This window comes from Panulirus ornatus, chromosome 1, assembly GCF_036320965.1.
Source record: "Panulirus ornatus isolate Po-2019 chromosome 1, ASM3632096v1, whole genome shotgun sequence".
In the NCBI taxonomy this organism is placed as follows: domain Eukaryota; kingdom Metazoa; phylum Arthropoda; class Malacostraca; order Decapoda; family Palinuridae; genus Panulirus; species Panulirus ornatus.
In genome coordinates this window covers 26,149,349-26,168,593 of record NC_092224.1, presented here as the reverse complement: position 1 = coordinate 26,168,593, position 19,245 = coordinate 26,149,349, and the positions used below count along the sequence as shown (strand labels likewise).

At 43.9% G+C, this 19,245-nt stretch overlaps 1 protein-coding gene across 4 annotated transcripts in view; it reads right to left on the bottom strand.

Annotated features, from left to right (window-relative positions):
• Positions 1-19,245, bottom strand: part of LOC139764786 (Kv channel-interacting protein 4) — a 737,128-nt gene that overhangs the window by 76,733 nt on the left and 641,150 nt on the right. The window lies entirely within an intron of this gene.

Genomic DNA, 19,245 nt, shown 5'->3' with positions numbered 1-19,245 from the left:
CAGTGTAAGAGATTAAAAGATAGTATGAGAGACAGTAAAATTTGAGATACTGTGAGAGATATAAGGAATTTGGTAAAGGCGTGAGATTTTCTGAGAGATGCGGAAGGTGGCAAAGGCGTGTGAGAGATGGCGAATGGAGTGGAAGAGGAGGCTGTAAGAGAAGTTACAGACGGTGTAAGAAGTGTTTAGACCGCTGGAGAGGTTATGAGCCAGTCCGACAGTCTGATTGACAATGAGAATCGAGTGATACAGAGGTGTGAGAGAGCGAGAGAAGTCAGTATTGTGGTGAAATGTGCGAGTTTAGTAAACGAGAGAGGGATCGAGGCCGGAAGCTGGAAGACCTGACGAAGGTGGAGTGTTGTACGGCGCATTATCCAGATCAAGTGCAGAAGCGAATACCTTGCAAATCCACTCCTTACGTGCATATATATATATATATATATATATATATATATATATATATATATATATATATATATATATATATATATATAAAATAGCCACAGGTACGTTGTACCAAAAACAGTTACTAAATTTAGTATTGAAGTTCAAATCAAACCCTTTAATTACTCTTGGACTTTTCGGATCAGTAAGTTACCTTTCATCAAACTCTGAAACTTTTACTGAAAACCATACATTCATGAGCTTAATTAAGCTTCCCATTTTGCTACGAGTTAATTGTTTCCATGTCTGACTGGACAACAAAGCACTCCGTTCATGAACTGAACATCTCATCTTTCGACCCAGTTTCTTTAGCTTCGAAATTGTCACTGGAATACATCTAATATTGCTTCGTCAAGACAGGATAAAACATCATTATTTTGGAAGAGCTGGTGAAGGTTAGAAGGTATTACTGGTGATACCAAATGAAAACAGAAAATGTGAAACCTCGAAGAGATTCGAAATCAAATCACAGAACCACTGAAGCAGACAATGATATTGCCATATTATGAGATGAACGCGTGGTTTAAAGGCATTTCCACAGAGATTCTTCTCAAAATGCTTCACGTTTGTGACCAATACAACAGATTCATGGTGTAGTGTCATACGGCCCGAGTGAGTGCAGGAAGTGATCATGAAGGTTCGGTAACAACAACACATCGTTCCGTACGTTTCCCGAGTCTCACTCATCTGAAAACATCCTGGCTCCTTCCTCCTTTCCTCACAGTTCTTTGACATGCTTGTCTGTCTGTCCCTCTGTCACTGCTTCTGTCTGTTCTCCCCTCCGTCCTCATCTCTCTCTCTCTCTCTCTCTCTCTCTCTCTCTCTCTCTCTCTCTCTCTTCCCTACCGACTACAGCAACAACCTGGGCGGGGTTATGCTCGTTGGACTGGAAGGGTTTGAACTGACCACACAGCCAAAAGGTCACGTGGAACAGTCTCGCCAACAGAAACTAATTGTTTCAATTGGATTACACTGAGTACCGACGGGGCTTCCCTATCTCTGTCTCCTCCTCTGCTACCTCATCTGGAGCGAGAGGAGTGTGTGTGTGTGTGTGTGTGTGTGTGTGTGTGTGTGTGTGTGTGTGTGTGTGTGTGTGTGTGTGTGCGTAACCTTGGGGACGGAAGAAAGAATACTGCCCGCGTATCTTGCGTATCACTATGAAGAACAAGGAGGGGGGGGGGGGGGATTCTCCCCTCCTGTATCATTACCCAAAAGAAAAAAGGGGAAAAAAAAAACCAGGGGAAAGAGCCAATCAAGGAAATTCTCTCCAGTCCTGATGCTGCCTTGTTCATGCGGGAAACAGCGACCAGGTACAAAAGAGAAAGATATCCATCGTCACCCCTGGACCACTATCTGTAAAGGGTCTTAAGGGCGTTACCCAATACCTCATTCTAGATGTTCCTGTAGTCCAAGGCTGCACTACGCCCAGTTTCAGGGAAACATCGACTCCTTTCGAGTAAAATGTTCTTTCACGAGACTTACTCCCAGTCATATAACTGCCAAAGGTGACCCTTCATTGTAGGTGGAGCCGGTAACATCTATCTATCTATCTATCTATCTATACATCTATCCTTATCTATCTATATGTAAACTTTTACTATCATACCCCAAGAATCGAACCCCGGATAATGTGTGCGGGAGCCAGGTAACCTAATCCCCAGGCCACGATGAGCTAAAATCGACAGCATCTCCTCAGTAAGCACTTGGCTGGTTCACTGACCTGCCTGGTGCGTCACGCATCCTTTACGTGGTGGAAATACTGCCAGCAGCTCACGCTGTCGACAAGGAAGAAAGGAAGGTTTGTTAATCGACCTCCAAGGCACAACAGTAGTGTGTATGTAAATTACATGGTTACACACACACACACACACACACACACATATATATATATATATATATATATATATATATATATATATATATATATATATATATATTGCAGTTAAAGTCATCTTGTCCGCGAGGAGGAGGAGGCCTCACACACCCACTCCAATCAAGCTATATTACCACAGTGGTTCTCAGTCAGTGGTTCAGCCGACCAGATCTATTCCTGTTAAATGTCACGTCGCTCCCTGACGCCACCGACATGACCAGCTTACCGCTGGTGTTGTTGCCATCACAGAGCACCTGCACGGGTGTTTACCTAGACATGCAACATGGTGGGTTATGGACTATTTCATGACTTACGTATCACTAAGTATGGTGGGTGGGAAGTGTTGTTTCTGGTCATAAGGAGCTGCGTCTGTCACGCTTCGTTGGGGGTTTTCTTGAAGGTCCTGAGGTTATATGGGTGTATATTTAGCATTTATGGACACCCATCATCATCGTCGCTAAGTTGCTTCCAGGGTTCATCTCGTCCTGTACCACACACCCCTGCGTCCACCACGGGATAAACTTCCCAAATACTCTTCAGTGTGTGGTGCCCTTAAGCTAAGATAGAATTTCGTGAACTGACAATTTATACGAGTCATCTAGAAGAACTACATTCACCTTAAGTTCCAAAATTTATTCACGTTCGGTTAGAACTCTTAAAACTTTTATATCTTTAACCAATATGATGGTCAGGTCCTACGCTACCCATGGGTTGAGGCAACTATATGTTAATTGTCTGGATCTCCTGACTTTCAGAGGACCCAACATCTGAGGGTGAGTTGCAAAGCATATCCGGCTGATCAGCCGACTCTTCAGTGGGCTCTTCCGACAGGGGGTTGGTTCTGTATCCTTTGGACTGAAGCGCTTACCGTGGAGGACCTTTGTAGATAATTGGAATTAATTCTCCTGAACCATCCAGCATGCTACTGCCCATCGCTCCTTCTCTCAGTGATCTGTAAGACACCACTCAGCTGACGTGCCCTGCATCACATCCAGCGTTATGAGACCAAACGCAACAGCGAGACTTGGCCTTCTACTTGGCCTCACGCAACGACGAAACTTGCAAAATACGTCTCGCAAAATCTTATTGATACGACAACAGCCGGTGGTATAACAAACTAAAATAGACGAGCGGTTTGAATACGTACATACCATACTATCTTTGTGTTCATCGTCGTTATCATGATGGCACAGTTCTCTCAATCAATTTTCACACACTACATAGGTTTCTGATGGACTACTCTGTCCCAGCTTCTTCCCTCCCTCCCTCTCTCTCAACCCCTCATCTCATCCTTCTCCCTCTCCTGGACACCCTTCAGTCCCCTACACCCGCTCCAAGGGCTCCTAGTATTTTCATACATGTTCTCGATTATCTGGGATGTTCTCAATCTCTTTACCCCATTTTGTTTTCCCGTTCTCCCACCTGCTTCCTTAACGAGCACACCGCCTTCCGTCCGTTCCCGGGTCTCTCTGTACCATTATACTGATCATGAAACTCCTTGTTTGTCCACATCATTCCCTTTTGCTGGTCTCTCTTGCCCACTCTCCTCCTTCCCCAGTCGCCACGAGCATTTCTCACTCTCCACCACCGTAAGTGCACTGTCACTTTGTTTACGTCAGGATCTTCGTTATCCTCTGAAGAACCGATACGAATGTACATCTTCCACAAAATGCGACCAGACCTGGCCTCTGTGTGTGTGTTTACTATTTGTGATTATATTCGTCTGTTACTTGGAAAGACTGACACTCGTGTTGCCCCGTTTCTTAACGGTGTTTGTATGTACCGCGTCTTTACTTCTGTGTTTATTTACACACACACACACACACACACACACACAGGAGCCTCAATTCTGTGTGTGTGTGTGTGTGTGTGTGTGTGTGTGTGTGTGTGTGTGTGTGAGTGTGTGTGTGTGTGTGTGTGTAATTATCATTTGTGAGAATATGTGTGTTGCGGGGAGAGAGTTTTGCACTCATGTTGCACCGTCTCTTAACCTTGTTTGTATTCAACATATCTATACTGCCAGGTGTTTGCATGTGCGCGCGCGAGTTGACAGCGAGACCTATATTTTGTTATTCTACGAAGAAACTTCTGTGGATGACCCCCATCACTGGCTAATGTGGCTCCACTCGGCCCTATACATATAGGCTTGTGTGAATTTCCCTACAGAGTCTTGCATGTTATTCGACCTAAAGATGGCATTTGTGGTCACCGCAATACCTGTCATTACAATTCCACTTAGATCTATATATTCACTGCTCGAATGATCCCACGAAAGTATTCAGCGACAATCAGTATTTGAGTGTCGCCACAGGTCGAGGTGGGCTGAATGGTTCCCAGTGCCCTCCTTGACCGACGTTAAAAGAGACAGGAACCTACTGTCCCTGTTACGATATGGTCTTCGACCCCTGAACTCCCTTGTGATTACTACATGTATTGACCAGACTACACACACTGTGGGAAACGACCCAGACCCTTATTAACGAGTGGCTTTACCAAGAAACTGACTGGACTCGAAGTTAGAACTCTATGTGAACATGAGTCCACTAAAACTGTGGAGGATGACGAGATAGTTCGAAAAACCAACGGATGGTCACTGTAACTCTACAAAGAAGGGGAGATACCCCAGTAAAGACAGACGAAACCTCACTGAAATTATGGGAAATCGTACCAAGATTGCGACCGGCTTCGTTCAAACTACTGTAAACAAACACTACCAGGACTATGAGGAAATCTATTTCGACAGCGATACAGCATTAAGAGTGTTAGAGATCTTGTTGAGGAAGACTGTACAAGGCTTCATTAAGACCCGTATGTGAGCACTATGACTGTTGGATTCCACTGAAAATGTAAAAAACTCATTCAGACTTATGAACAACATGAGCAACATTAATTTATCATCATCATTAACAATATTTCCTGGAGTCCTGTCGTTAATTATCAAATAATTGATTAACACGTAATTGTTCCAAGGACATAATGACACGAGTCATTAGTTAAAATACAACCTTTAGGTAACATATCCTCAGACGCCAGCAGACTCCATTTACGATGACCACAAATAACATTGTGAAAGACCCTCCAAGATTGTGAGAGATTTACGCTAAGACTGTGAAAGGACACGAAGACTAAGAGAGACTCTCAAGAGACTCTACAAATCCCTGAAGAGATTCAGGAAGAATTTAGGGGACTGGACGATGTGAGAGACTCCGCTGCGACCTCAAAGGAACCCCTTTCAGAGACCTGAGACGATCATGTGAAACCCCGGGACAATAGAGAGACCTCAGCGAGATCCTATGCCCGGGAGTTGGTGTGGTAGGACGTCTCGGAACATCCAGTAATTGCAGCCGTCTCCCTCTTCTCGGCATCTCCCTCAGCTTTCTTACGTATCTCATCGCCCTCCATATGACAATAGCTAGGTGCCTGACAGCCTCTAATTCTAACTACTTTTGTAAGTTTAACACATTCAGAATAGCCGACTATGACACCGATCACAATATCCAAGCAACAACTTGCGATCTCTCAGTCTCCTTCCGACTGTTTTCTGAAGCCCAAGTTGTTAGGGCGTCACATTTAGGCCACCCTCCTTCGCTCCGTGCTGCCACTCGACAAAATTGGCCGCCATTGAAGTCACTTGCCCTCGAAGAACAAAAGACAATTTAGGGGGTGTGGAAACTTGCCGCTTTTATGGGTCGAGTCACACTTTGTCCCCTTCCCTCCCCACTCCTTCCCCTCCCCAGGCTCGTCTTCCGGTGAACAGGTCAGCGAGGCTTGTGGTCATCTTTAGTTTTTCGATCACTTTGGGTGGGTTATGTGGGGTCATGCTGGCTCACTCTGTCTACCACGTCCTCCTCCGTCCCTTCTCGATGATGAACAGCAACTACTATCCACCAACTTTGGTGGGCGACTTCCCCCCCTTAAGTCCCACCTTGCTTTTCCTCCTCAAATGGTCTTCACGCCCCCTGGAGACGATGCGTCTCAGGCCAGGAGTGACCTCGCCGTTGAGGCTGGCTCGTCGTCCCCACCACTGCCTGGAGCTACAATACGCCGGGGTGGGGAGTATACGCCTTTGAGGTGCCTCACACAAGTACCCTGCGAAAATCTTCTCAAAGGTATTTCCTCTCTAAAAGGAGGTCGAATATTTCTACCTTAGCGAAGGCTTTCATTGGCATCTGACCCACGAACCTTCTCCTCGCCTCTTGTGGATTCACTTGAAAAACTTCGAAGGGATGATCTTCTTTGCACGGTTTGGTCGGAGTGGAATTTCCGAATCAATGAGAGTACACACACTCCCATCTTAGTGCTCAGCTACTTGTACTTTCTTGAGGGAATGGAAGCATTTGTCCCCTCTTCCTGCAAGACGACCTCTTCTTTCAATCCATGGTTCAACCGTTCCTGATTTAAGGCCAATCAGGCAAGGGATCAGGCATGTCGGGCTTGGAAAAACTCTCCCTCCTCCGACTCCCATCATCATCATCTATCACTGCCCGTAGTAATTACAACTTCGTTATCCGCGAGACAATGTTTTCCTGTATTCAAAGGAAGTGCGATAACCTCTCCTCATTGTGTATCGATAGGTCTTTCTGATCTTTAGCTAAGGGCATCGCTAACAGCTTCTGTCGCTCTACCTTCCCTTCACTTTTCCGTTCTGACGGTACTGTAGCTGTCACTCCCTTGGACAAAGCAACTCTCTTTGATTCCCCCTTCTCATCTAACTCTACCTTGGATGACTCTGCCATTCCTTCATTTCCTGATGTTCCTCTTACTAGTCCTAAGCCGCTTCCCGTAATCTCTTTCCGAACTGTCCGAAAAGCGCTTCTCTCTCTCTGGACACAAGCATCCATTCCCATGTAATGAAAGAGTGTGCTTCTGAACTTGCACCCGTGCCTGCTTGTTTGTTCAGTTTCTGTTAAAAAACCAGAACTTTTCCTTCTTCTCAGAAGTATATGTTGGTGCATTCCATCCCTAAGAAAGGTGACGGTTCCATCCACTCTAACTAGCGTCTGTTGCCTTGACATCTACCGTTTCCAAAGTCTGAATCCCTCCTCAACTCCCATATCCTCAGACACCTTGAATCTCACAGTCTCATCGCATAGCACCCCACTTTTCGCTCCTCTCCCTCATATCTAGCTTCCTCTCTGGCCGATCTGTGTGACTTTGGAACTCTCCACCCTCTCACGTCTTTCACAACATCAATGACGTGGATGGCTTTAAGATACAAATTTTTCACTTCTTTTTTACTTTGAGTTTGCTGTATATCAATCAAAACCCGGCCTTGATGTGGACTTGTGCTCGTGAATGGAGCCTCCAACGTAGAGTAAGAAAAGGAGAGTCATTTCTCTATCGTAGGTTCCATCGTCTAGTGGCTAACATACGTACCCACTACGATATTGGCGGCGCAGCGCTTAGGTTCCTCGCTCCTGGAGAATATCACACACAACATATAAGTAAGAGGGGTCATCCCCTTCCTGCTAAGCTGATCACCCCACGACGCCCTCCATAACCGTCACCAGTCTTACCTCTCTCCTAAACCTTGGGTGAAAAAGAGTAACGTCATCGATTTTGTAGGGGTTCCTCGGTGCATTAGGTGGGTCACATGTATGTAAGTTCCTCCTGAGAAAACCAGCTTAGCCAGCTTAATCACTCTACTCACCCGTCACCCGTAGACCAGCCGCCGAAAACCCTTAAACCAAGCTATCACAAACATCCATCTTGGTTTACCTGCGTGTCGTCAGGTTTTCTACATAGGGTGGTACTTAGGACACCAGTGAGACGAACTTAGTTTCTGAGATTCTCATGATCTTGTTGTGTTCGGTGTGTGACGCATCCGAAGGACAGTCTATAGCCCAGTGATGCTATGTCAACTTCAAAGATATTCAACTATCAAACGGCGATTCTGGCCATAAGATACCAGAGGGGATAGAAAATATACGTAGAATCAAATCTTTCACTTAGGTTTTACAGGGTTTATCAACTCTTATCCTGAACAATTTACGAGAGCTCTCTTTAAAATGTTGAAGTCTCTCATTTATTCGTTTTACTGCGATATGTCTGGTTTGTGAGATGGATCTCGAGTTTATGATTGATGGTCAAATTTTTTGCACCTACTTTCTAAGTTCCTTGGTTATAGGGATTGAAATCGTGTCTGGTTAGCTGTGTCAATTGCTAACTTCGAGGGTACTCCTTGAGACAGGCTCCATAAACAGATAAGTGGGACACGAATAATCATCATGATTCATTTGGATCACAGAATTATTCAAAAAACCAATTTTCTTTTTTTCTTTGATGATCCCTCTAAAAAAGATCGTATAAATACAATATAACTTTTCGTAACTGGTGCAAAAGGTCGAGATACCAAACGTATCAAACCATATGACCAATCAAGGTATAATTTTCGAATGAAATGATTTGGTAAAATGTTGAAACCACGTCAAGAGTTTTGGCCCAGAATTATCTTCCATCACCTGTAGAAGGTGTTATAAGATTTTGCGTTTGGTGGACATATTAACTCCACGTTGACGGCCCTAATGACCCTAGCATGCATAATGCGTCTAGAGTCTACAATAACCAACTAATCAAAATGCTAACCAAGGAGGTTTGGGTGGCGGGCGTTGTAACCATTATGCACATTACGTAATATTTCCTTTTTTTCTACAAGAGTCTGTTTCTGCTTCTACAAAATAAAGTTTATGAGTAGATCATACAGACAGAAATGCTGACTCTCGACACCACTGATGTAATTTACATAACAGCGTTGAGGAAAATAACTTAAAAAAAGAAAACCAGTACGAAACCTTTGAGAATTCTTCTGTTAATGAGTAGGGAATTTCCCTCCAGAGCTTTTCAAAGGCGCTTTTCCGTTTAATAGTAGCACTGAATGTAGTATATTCAAAGCAAGGTTTTCATTTTCATCGCTTCTGATTTTAGAAACATAATTCTTGTTTTTGAGAAGTATGACAAGGGAATCTTTTTATTTCTATAGAAAGTGTGAACCTGAAGACAATTCAGACTGACAGAGGGGAATTTTTTTGTAACATATAAGCCTTGTTTTCTCGTACATATTCTACTCAAATTTATATCTATTCGTGCAAGTTCTATCGGCAGAGTTGAACAATGAATAAAAAAAAAACGCTTAATTCTCTCGTTTTTTAATATATCTATCGATAACTTTAATTCTCATTAGCTAGTGTAGGTAAAAAGAGAGACTTTGTCTATCATACAACTAACGTAGTCTGATGGAGAGACATATATACTCAGCCAGGTGATATTTGGGATACATCCAGATACCCGTGAAGGACTTCGGTTCGAAAATAGACAAGGTATTTGATTGTATAATCAAAACCGCAAACTACCTGAGCCATTCAGTAGAATAGATGAGCAGGGTTTTATGTGTGTTTAATCTTTCAATACATGATCTTTGCATATGAGGCATATATGTGGCATGAGGTTGACGCAGCCGTGTGGGGTGGGTCGTGAGGTTACTGTAAGCGTGTGGGCGGAGACGTGAGGTTGACGGGCGTGTGGGTGGGGATATAAGTGTGGCGTGGGCGTGTAAGAGGAAGTGAGGATGGCTCCAGCATCTGGTGTGGGAGGAGGTAAAAGAGAGCTGCTAGTTTGGGTAATGAAGGTGTGTGAATGGTGAGGTAATTTAGACAGTGTAGGTGTGTGAATGGTGAGGATATTTAGTGTAGATGTGTGAATGGTATCTAACACAGTGTAGGTGTGTGGATGGTGAGGTTACTTAAACAGTGCAGGTGTGTGAATGGTAAGCTGTCTTACACAATGTAGGTGTGTGAATGGTGAGGGTATTTCGACAGTGTATTTAACTACATGTTGTGGATAAGGATGAAGAGATGTGAACGATGTTGTCCTCTGTGGTAAGACTAAGCCACCTCTCAGTCATCTCGTGGATCATATGGCGTGACACACTCTTCACTTACGGACATTCAAGAGAACAAATGAAATTCCCTTGTCTATCGTAACCAAATAATAAAAAAAAAAAGTTCTACATTACGTGGTCACTATGTTCGTGCGTGCTGTAGCCATATCTTTTTTTCTTAGATTCCCTCATCCCGTAAATCTGAAGGTTAATTTCGGGCAGGTCAGGCACGCAACCCAGCCCTCATATTAGACCTGTGTATGAAGGGAGTAGGGTCGTCTGGCATTTTACGAGGCCGTGTGTATTCCTAAAAGGTTTTCACCCGTCACCCGAGACACAAGCTGGGGAGAGTTATGGCATCGTAGTGTCTCTGGCACTGGGCGGGGGAGGATAGTGCCAGCGTACGTCTTGTTACAGTGGTTACGTAGTGTTGTTCTTGGTTCCGGCGCGGCGGTGGCACTGGGCGAGGGAGGATAGTGCCTGCGTACGTCTTGTTACAGTGGTTACGTAGTGTTGTTCTTGGTTCCGGCGCGGCGGTGGCACTGGGCGGGGGAGGATAGTGCCTGCGTACGTCTTGTTACAGTGGTTACGTAGTGTTGTTCTTGGTTCCGGCGCGGCGGTGGCAGTGGTGAGACGGATGCATAGGTGGCTTTATGATGTTCTTGGTTCAGGTTGGGAGAGTTGGCAGCGAGGCGGCTGTACTGGTGAGGATGTAATAATCCTAATTCAGGGGAGGTAGTGCTACCGAGACGTCTGTTATGATGGCTGTATGACCCTCCTGACTCAGGGGGGGGGGGAACACAGTGTACCCCCTGAGACGTCTGTTATGGCCGCTATGTAACACATGTGACTCACGGGTGACAGGGTCGATGAGGCGGTTGTTGTGGCTTGACGGCAACACTGCCAGGGAGGAAGCTGTTGCGAAACTGGGTAATATATCCGACTCTCGGATCAGAGTGCCGTGAGACAGGTTGTTGGGGGATGTAATGCATTTTCTCTTTATTAAGGTAATGGTGACAGAGGACGACCTTGGTGGCCATGTGTAGCCTCCAGCCTGAAGGCGAGATATTGCCAGTCGATATCTATGGGAACAGTTTAATGGCCTTGGGGCCTAAGGAGACGTTGCCAGTAATGCCCAGTGTAATGGCAACGCCCATCACACACATACACGGCAATGTACGCCATTTGCCACACGCATTACGATTGACAGACGGACCATCGGTGGCCGCCGCTGTGCTTGACATACAGCTCTCGCTCACGAGCGTGAATCTGAATCGATGATGATTAAACAGGCCACAGTCAGCCACTCCACCATCATATGCTGCATTTCGCTTGAACATATCGTCGTCCACTTTACGTCTGAGTGAAGGCGGGGGGTTGCTACTGACGAGGAAGGAAATTACACACACACATCAAATCATATCGAAATTAATAACCGATTCAGTCAAATGTGTCAGACGCCCATGAATGTTTCTCTGGTGCGAGACAAATCATGACAACCACGAGCGACTCGTGCGATGTCAAAACTCAGACTTTCCTTCTTCAGCAACTTGTGCCCTGCGAGTTTTCACTCAAGTCTTTTTCGTAAACATTGATCCAAAGTCTTAAAGATGATATGGACGATGCGCTGAACACCCTGAGCACGACGGTACTAATCTTGAGTACGACGTTATGACCCTTGGGTGTGATGGTCTTGTCGGTGACCTGACCCTTATGTTTCAGGTCAGAGGACACGCCATCATAGCCAAGGGACGTCCTGTACAAGAGGTTTTTATCCGTAACTGAACACTGTCATACCAGAGCTTAGCACGATGAATATGGAATCCATCGCTTCGCTTGCATCCTTTCCCTCCCTCTTGCATAAACCACCACAGTTATCACCAAGTGATGATATGGGAATAGTCTGGTATGTTCGCGTTTCCTCTATACTTCCCTCACCTTCTTCCTGCTACTTCGATTAATTTCCCAGTGTCTAAGGTCAAAGCTTATCTCCCCCCCTCTTCCTACATATTGCCCGGCGCCCCTCCAAGAATGAAATGTTGATCTGACTCGTACATCTTGAGGTTTCAGTAGAGTAATCCAGTACTGTGGGTAGCTTTTCTCCTCCTGGGTAACATTCGAAGAAAATTTGATCTGATACAGAATAGATTCGGAGTCCTTTTGGAATTGTAAACCTCCGCTTTGCTCTGTTCTCATCTTCATGACTCCTGTTGGCACATTACCTTTCCCTCCCTCACGAGTCCAACTTCTTTCTCTCTCGGGATCAAAAAGCAACACTTCGGCCACCTTGTTGTGCAACTGATTTATCTTCTACGTTTAGTTTCTCTTCTTGCTATATTCATTTCCTAAGTATTGCTGCACTATATTTGTATTCCTCCTGACGTTCTCTTACATTTTCTCGTATACAGTGAGCTATTATCTGTGTACATAACATCATATTATTTCAAAGAACCTTTCCCTTGTTTGCACATTCCCTTCTCACTCTAGTTTAGTTCTCCCGTGCCTCCACTCCGTTTTCTAACGCCATAGGCTTAGGCTTCGACACCTGTCTTCTTCAGACTAATGTTTCCTCTATATACTTACTTTTTATTCTTGTGTATGCGAACATTTTTGGGTATACAAACATATACAGGTACGATCTACCGTAGTGCATTTCGGTGATTTTGGGATTCACCAAGGCCCCCTCGGTTCGAACCCTGAGCAGGGTAGGAGGCTCACAGGCAATCTAGCTGTTCAGCCTTCCCTTTGGGACTGGTAGAAGAATCGGTAGCTGACGTAAGCTATATGTCTATGTATACATATGTCAAGACATGGTGTACATGTACACGAGGATAAGCGAGGAGGCAGCACAAGTGTAGTAACATTCTCTCCCCGTAACAGACAATATAAAGGTGAATCATACGTAGCTAATCACACACACACACACACACACACACACACACACACACACACACACACACACACACACACACACACACACACAAGATGAGCAGTCGTTACCAGAGTCTGTTACGCTAATAGGCTTTCCTATAATAAGATTATCATCATAAACAATCAAGAGTTCTTAAAACTTACTCCTTGAAAATGGCAGTGCTCTTCAAGCTTACTGCCCTCACGAACCATGTCTCGCTAAGCTTACTTCTATAATAAGCAATATCGTGCTAAGCTTACGTATCTGATGTATCACCTTACCGACTAAGCTGACTAATAACTTACACCTGGCAAAGCTTATTAGCCCAAAAAGCTGCAACTCACTAGCTTTACCATCCAGGCAAAGGTGTGACCTCACTGACCATACCAAGCTTGGCCTCGTGAAAAACACCAGATCACTTTGCTAAATCTCGTCAGACTTTCTATATGTCTATGGCTAACCACACGAAACTAACTGTCCTGAGTGGTTCAAGTGTCTTCCTAAGATTTAGTTTCCCCTACACGGTCTTTCCTTTGTTACATCTCAGTAGCTCTTTCATTCTCTAGCTAGGTGTTACCGGACTCCCCCTGCATCGATGCAATGGACGGTGGAGAGTACAATCCCTCATCTAAGAACGTCAGACCCCAAGGTAGTCCAGCATTTCATTGCTGGTGAGTGTGGGTTAATATCAGAGCAGCAGGAGGCTAAAGAAAACTGTTCGTGGGTTATATTACTATTTAGATTATCTCCTTTTCATTTGCTTCTCCCTACTTACTATCCTTCATCTTCTCTTTAAATCTTATCTCCTATTTCTCCTATCTACTGTCCCTTACCTCCACCTAGTTAGTGTCCCTTACCTGCCCTTAATTACTAGCACTAACATACCCTTAATCACTGTCCCTTAGTTCCTTTCCTTTTTTGCTGTCACTTATTTCCATCCTCCTACATACCTTCCCATCCCTATTCCTCCTTTACCATCTTTCCTCTCCTTACGTCCACGCCTTTTTTGGTTACATCCCCTTTCCATATTTCCTTTCCCTTTAATCGAGATTTGCTCGAGTCAAAGCCACTCTCTCCATATATACATACAACGCTACAAATAACAACATGTCTCCCCTGGTCTCTTTGCCATGAATAGTAGTATTCCCGTCACACAAAGTTGTGGACGTGATTGCATTCACCCCTCACACACAGCATGCTGTTGTTCCCCTAAGTACTATTATAAACAATGTTACCTCCCCCCTCTTACACCACTGCTATGAACCATACCATTCTCCCCTCACACATACACTGCTAGAAACGAAAGCGCACCTCACCACATACTTCGGTAACTAATAGCATTATCTTCTCACACACTCCTATTGACAATAGCGTTATCTCCTTACACTGCTATAAACAATAGCATCTCTCTCTCTCTCTCTCTCTCTCTCTCTCTCTCTCTCTCTCTCTCTCTCTCTCTCTCTCTCCTCTCTCTCTCCTGCAAAAAATAGCATATCCCCTCACATACGCATATAAACAATTGGGTACTCCCTCACATACAGATATGGGCAGTAGCGCAAATTGCTATAAATAACAACATATCTGCTCCCATATTGCTGTAAACAGTATCCCATCCTCCACCAAACATTGCTACATACGGTAACACCTACCCACGTAGCTGTAGAAAAAACTATATCTTCGCCACACTATTGTAAACAATTAGCCCCCCCCCCCGTCACGATACTATAAACAATACCACCTCCTGTCACCCTACTATAAACACTTCCCGTCACACCACTGTGTACAGTAACATCCTCCGTCACAAACTACGATCAACAGTAATACTTTCCGTCACAAACTACGATCAACAGTAATACTTTCCGTCACAAAGGTATATACACGGTAACATATTACGTCACAAACTGCTGTATTATAAACAATAATAACCCCTAATACGTTGCTGTAATCAACCATAACTCACTCACCTTACTATAGACATCACTGACCCCTCACACTGCTATCTAAAATCACTTTCCCATAGATTGCTGTAAACATGAAAAATCCGACACATTACAGTAAACTCTAATACCCTTTTTTTTTTTACACATTTCCTATAAACAAGTCTCCCACATACTTCTATAAACAACAAACCCTCCTGCAAACACCTCTATATACAACAGCACGTCTCCTCAAGCAATACTTTGAATCGAATTTAATATATGTTGTAAAGAGATAAAAACCTCCCAGTACTATACACAACATAATTCCCTCGCAATCACCCCTTTAAGGAAACAATGATATGTCTCCTCAAACACTGCCATAAACAAAAACTGAATATCCCTTCACACCGTCCTGTAAACAGCAGTGCCTCCCTAAGCAGACACTGCTTCAACAGCGACATCTCCCCTTTATAGCATCGTAATGAAAACAACTTTAATACACTATCGTTAAGAGCGAGTCTCACTTGGCACTCGCTCCCATAAACACAGGAAGCAGCAATGGAACCTCACATACAGCACCATTTCACACACACACAATAGAATCACCCTTCAATTCGCAGCATAAATTCTCGACAGCTACACACAGCTCGTCCCCCTTCTGTAAATACAATACCAACGGGATTTACTCTTCACACACACACACACACACACACACACACACACACACACACACACACACATTCCGCACCTGATGCGCCAGTAATGTACACAGTCAGTCCCCCTCACACTCAGACACTCATACTCTACCCCTCACGGCATGCCTTCAGATCTCTCCAAGTGTCATTAACTCATTCAACTTGCCCGGGTTAATGACACCTCACATTATGGAGTTAGATAAACCATGTCACTGAACTTGACGTCTTTTTTTTTTGTGTCATTAATGATGATTAGTGCCTCCTTGTTTATGAGGGAGTACATGGAAAAAGGGCAGATTACAGAGAATCTGATGCATCGAACGTGAACATCTTTATCCTAGCAGGCAGTGGCCTGTCATGCCACAAACTCCTCGATGCACCAAGGACTTTCGACCCGTCATTCATTCTACTGCTCACATTCATTCCATGCTCATCACAGGGTGTCTTAAACATCCCACTTCCTCCAGGTTCTCATCATTCGAACTCACTCCAACTGTCTCGTTCCATTGCTTATCCCAATAACCGTGCTTTTGTTTACAATCACTCTCAATTTTCCTCTTGTAACAAACTTTTCGGAACTCAAACATCAGATTCTGCAGTCTCCGACAGGGAATCTTACACTTGTGTGGTCCCATCTCTTAAGCTCTTTACTGTAATATAACTTTTTAGACTTGTTTACTGTCTATATTTACAGTTTCATCATTTACTTTTAAGCTTTCATTCACACACACATATTAGTAAAGAAAAACTTCTTTACATTTTTGCAAGTTCCTTACTTAGTTCCTTGCGATGACTTTTGGTTTTGCGCATCATAATGCTATTTTGAATGAAACTGTTCACTTTCGACGTTGTTAGTTTGATTAAGAAACTTGAAGGTTGTGATCAGGCATTCTCTCATCTTCCGAGGTGGGAAAAGTTTATATCATCCTATTACTTAGCTTTCTTATTAAGGGGGGAGGTTACCTTTGCTGCCCTCCTCCAGACCTTCTCTATCAAGTTTTTGAGTTTCTTTGAAGTACTGTGATCAAGCGAAAGATGCATCTCATATTGTACGTCAAACAGAGGTTGTAAATAATTTGCTATGCATTATCTTATCCACGCACTTCTAAGTTTTCTTTTGTACAGATTCGTGTGGTTTAATTTCTGCCAGTTTATAGCCATATCTAGGACCTCTTTCCATGTTCTATCTTCGGCAGGACATCAGACATTCATGTGACCGATCGTTAAGTTTGTCGAAGTTGCATTATCAGCTAATGCAATTCAGGCAATTTCCTAATTTCTCATGATTTTTTTTTTTTTTTGCGTCGTGTGCAATCATAGTTAAGTATGACTCGAGTCCTCCCGGTCGTTCAATGACAAAGTTACAACAACGGTCTGTCAACCCTGCAGCATGTCACTAGTTACCCCAACCCTCTTAGAAAGAGGCCAGTTTCTGAGGTGTGTCAACAGCTCCTCTCCACTCAGATAATTTTCGACCCACCGAAGAAATTTTTCCTTGACACCTGCCTTGAAAGTCCATCTTTCTCTCCTAATCTCTTGTACTGGACGGTGTCAGAAGCCTTGTGGCTGTCCGAGAACACACAGTCTAGCCATCTATGTTTCATCTATTTTCGTAGAAGTCGGAGAGATTTGTGACACAAACACTTTTCTTCGAACCCGTATTGCCTCTGAGGCATCTCTTCCATTGCAGGTCATCACCCACGTGCTTTCTGATGAACCCTTCTCGAGTTCTTCAAACTTCACTCGTCAGGGAGATCGGTCTGCATGTCAGTGCAGCTTCTCTTTCATTGATCGTAACAATTGGCACGTCATTTGCTCTCTCCCGACCCTGAAGCATTACCACCTCTTCCAACGAATTTTTGAACAGCGTTTCAAGCAGCCTTTCCAGGTGTTTTCTACACACCCTTTGAGTGTATGTGGCAGGACTGTAGGTTCATATGCCTTTACGGATAGAAAAAAAGACCTTCAATAGCTTTCCTCTGGCGATTTCAGTGTCTTCTACAGCCTTTTCTCCATCACGTTTCATTAATGCTGGGATTACTATGTTTTCCACCACCAGCACACTTCAGTACTTATCATTACGCTCCTTGCGTATTCTATCATCTTTCTCTTCAAAACTTCACTCGTCCTTATCCTAATCAACAACTTCTCTTCAGCTGACGAATTACCTGTGATTAACCAATGGAACTGTTTTCAATAATCATTCTTCTTGTTCACAGTATTTTTTCTTTTTTCTTCTTTACAAAGCTTCTCTTCTTTTCCTTCTCGACCAAATTATGTTCATTTCTCGTCTTTCTTTCTTTTCTTCAAATATTGACTGGCTGGTGTGTCGCCTGCATTTTCTCCACAGTACATCCCTATACTCTTAAGGTTTATGATAAATATATGTGTTAAACCATCAAGTTTCTTCTCTGATCTTCTCTACCTCCTCCCTGCTACGGGTACCAATATACTGATCCCTCATTTTTAGAATTCAAAACAGCTCCAGTAAGAACGTTCCTTAATCTGACTGTGGAGTGCCATTCCTCGTTCCATACGCTCACAGAATGTGTGGATGCTCTACATAGCTACCACAGATGTATCGTCTCTTTGAATGTGGTTTCCTCTTGAAATCATATATTCCGTCCTGACGTGACGTGACGTCAGAGCCACTTTATAGGTGCTTTTTTCCTTGAATTCGATCTTTTTAAGTATATGTCCGACTTATCAACTCTCTCAATATAATTTCACATAATTTCACAACTTAACCCACCTGCCCGACGCCTCAATGCTGATTCATGCTCCCTTCTCTATGAGCATTACTTTGGCTATTGCTCCCGAGAGCTGGCTGGCTAAACCTGTAGGGATCCCGCCTTTAGCTACAACGCACACTCTTCAACACACTTCTGCTTCACATGATTACTGTGTGACCGTCGACAACTCAAGGGCAGGCCGTTTCGATATCTGGTTTTTTCCCCTACGCCTCATAGGTTTGGAACTATCTTCCTCCTCAGGTGCTTCCTAACTACGACCTGGCTCTTTTCAAAGAGCCGGATTCCCATTTCCTCCCAAATCCTTAAAGTCTTTTTCCCCTTCTCTTATCCCTTCCTCTCATTAACTCTTCCCACAGATTAATAAAAGCCTCGATGTGGAATTTTGTCATTGTTTGTTGCCTCCAACAAAGAAAAGAAATAATAAATGAAGATAAGGTTTAATTTTGAATGATGTATTATCCCCCCCCCCCGACCCTTAAGGTTTAGTTTTGAATGATATGTCCCCTTGACCCTAATGTGCCCAGTAACATACTGATGCAAGAAATGTTCCCTTACATAATCTGAGATTTTATGTCTCCACGATCGTCCATCTCCACAAAGTATTTTCAGCCGATTCCTGAATACGTAAACAACACCCCCCCACCCGCCACATTATCAGAACCTTAACGTCTTTAACAGGGGCTTACCCCACTACCTCCTGCAACTTCCTCAATGTCTCTTTTATCAGCTTTCATTACTTCGATGTTTCAAGGCGTGTACGTGTCTACCATCGCA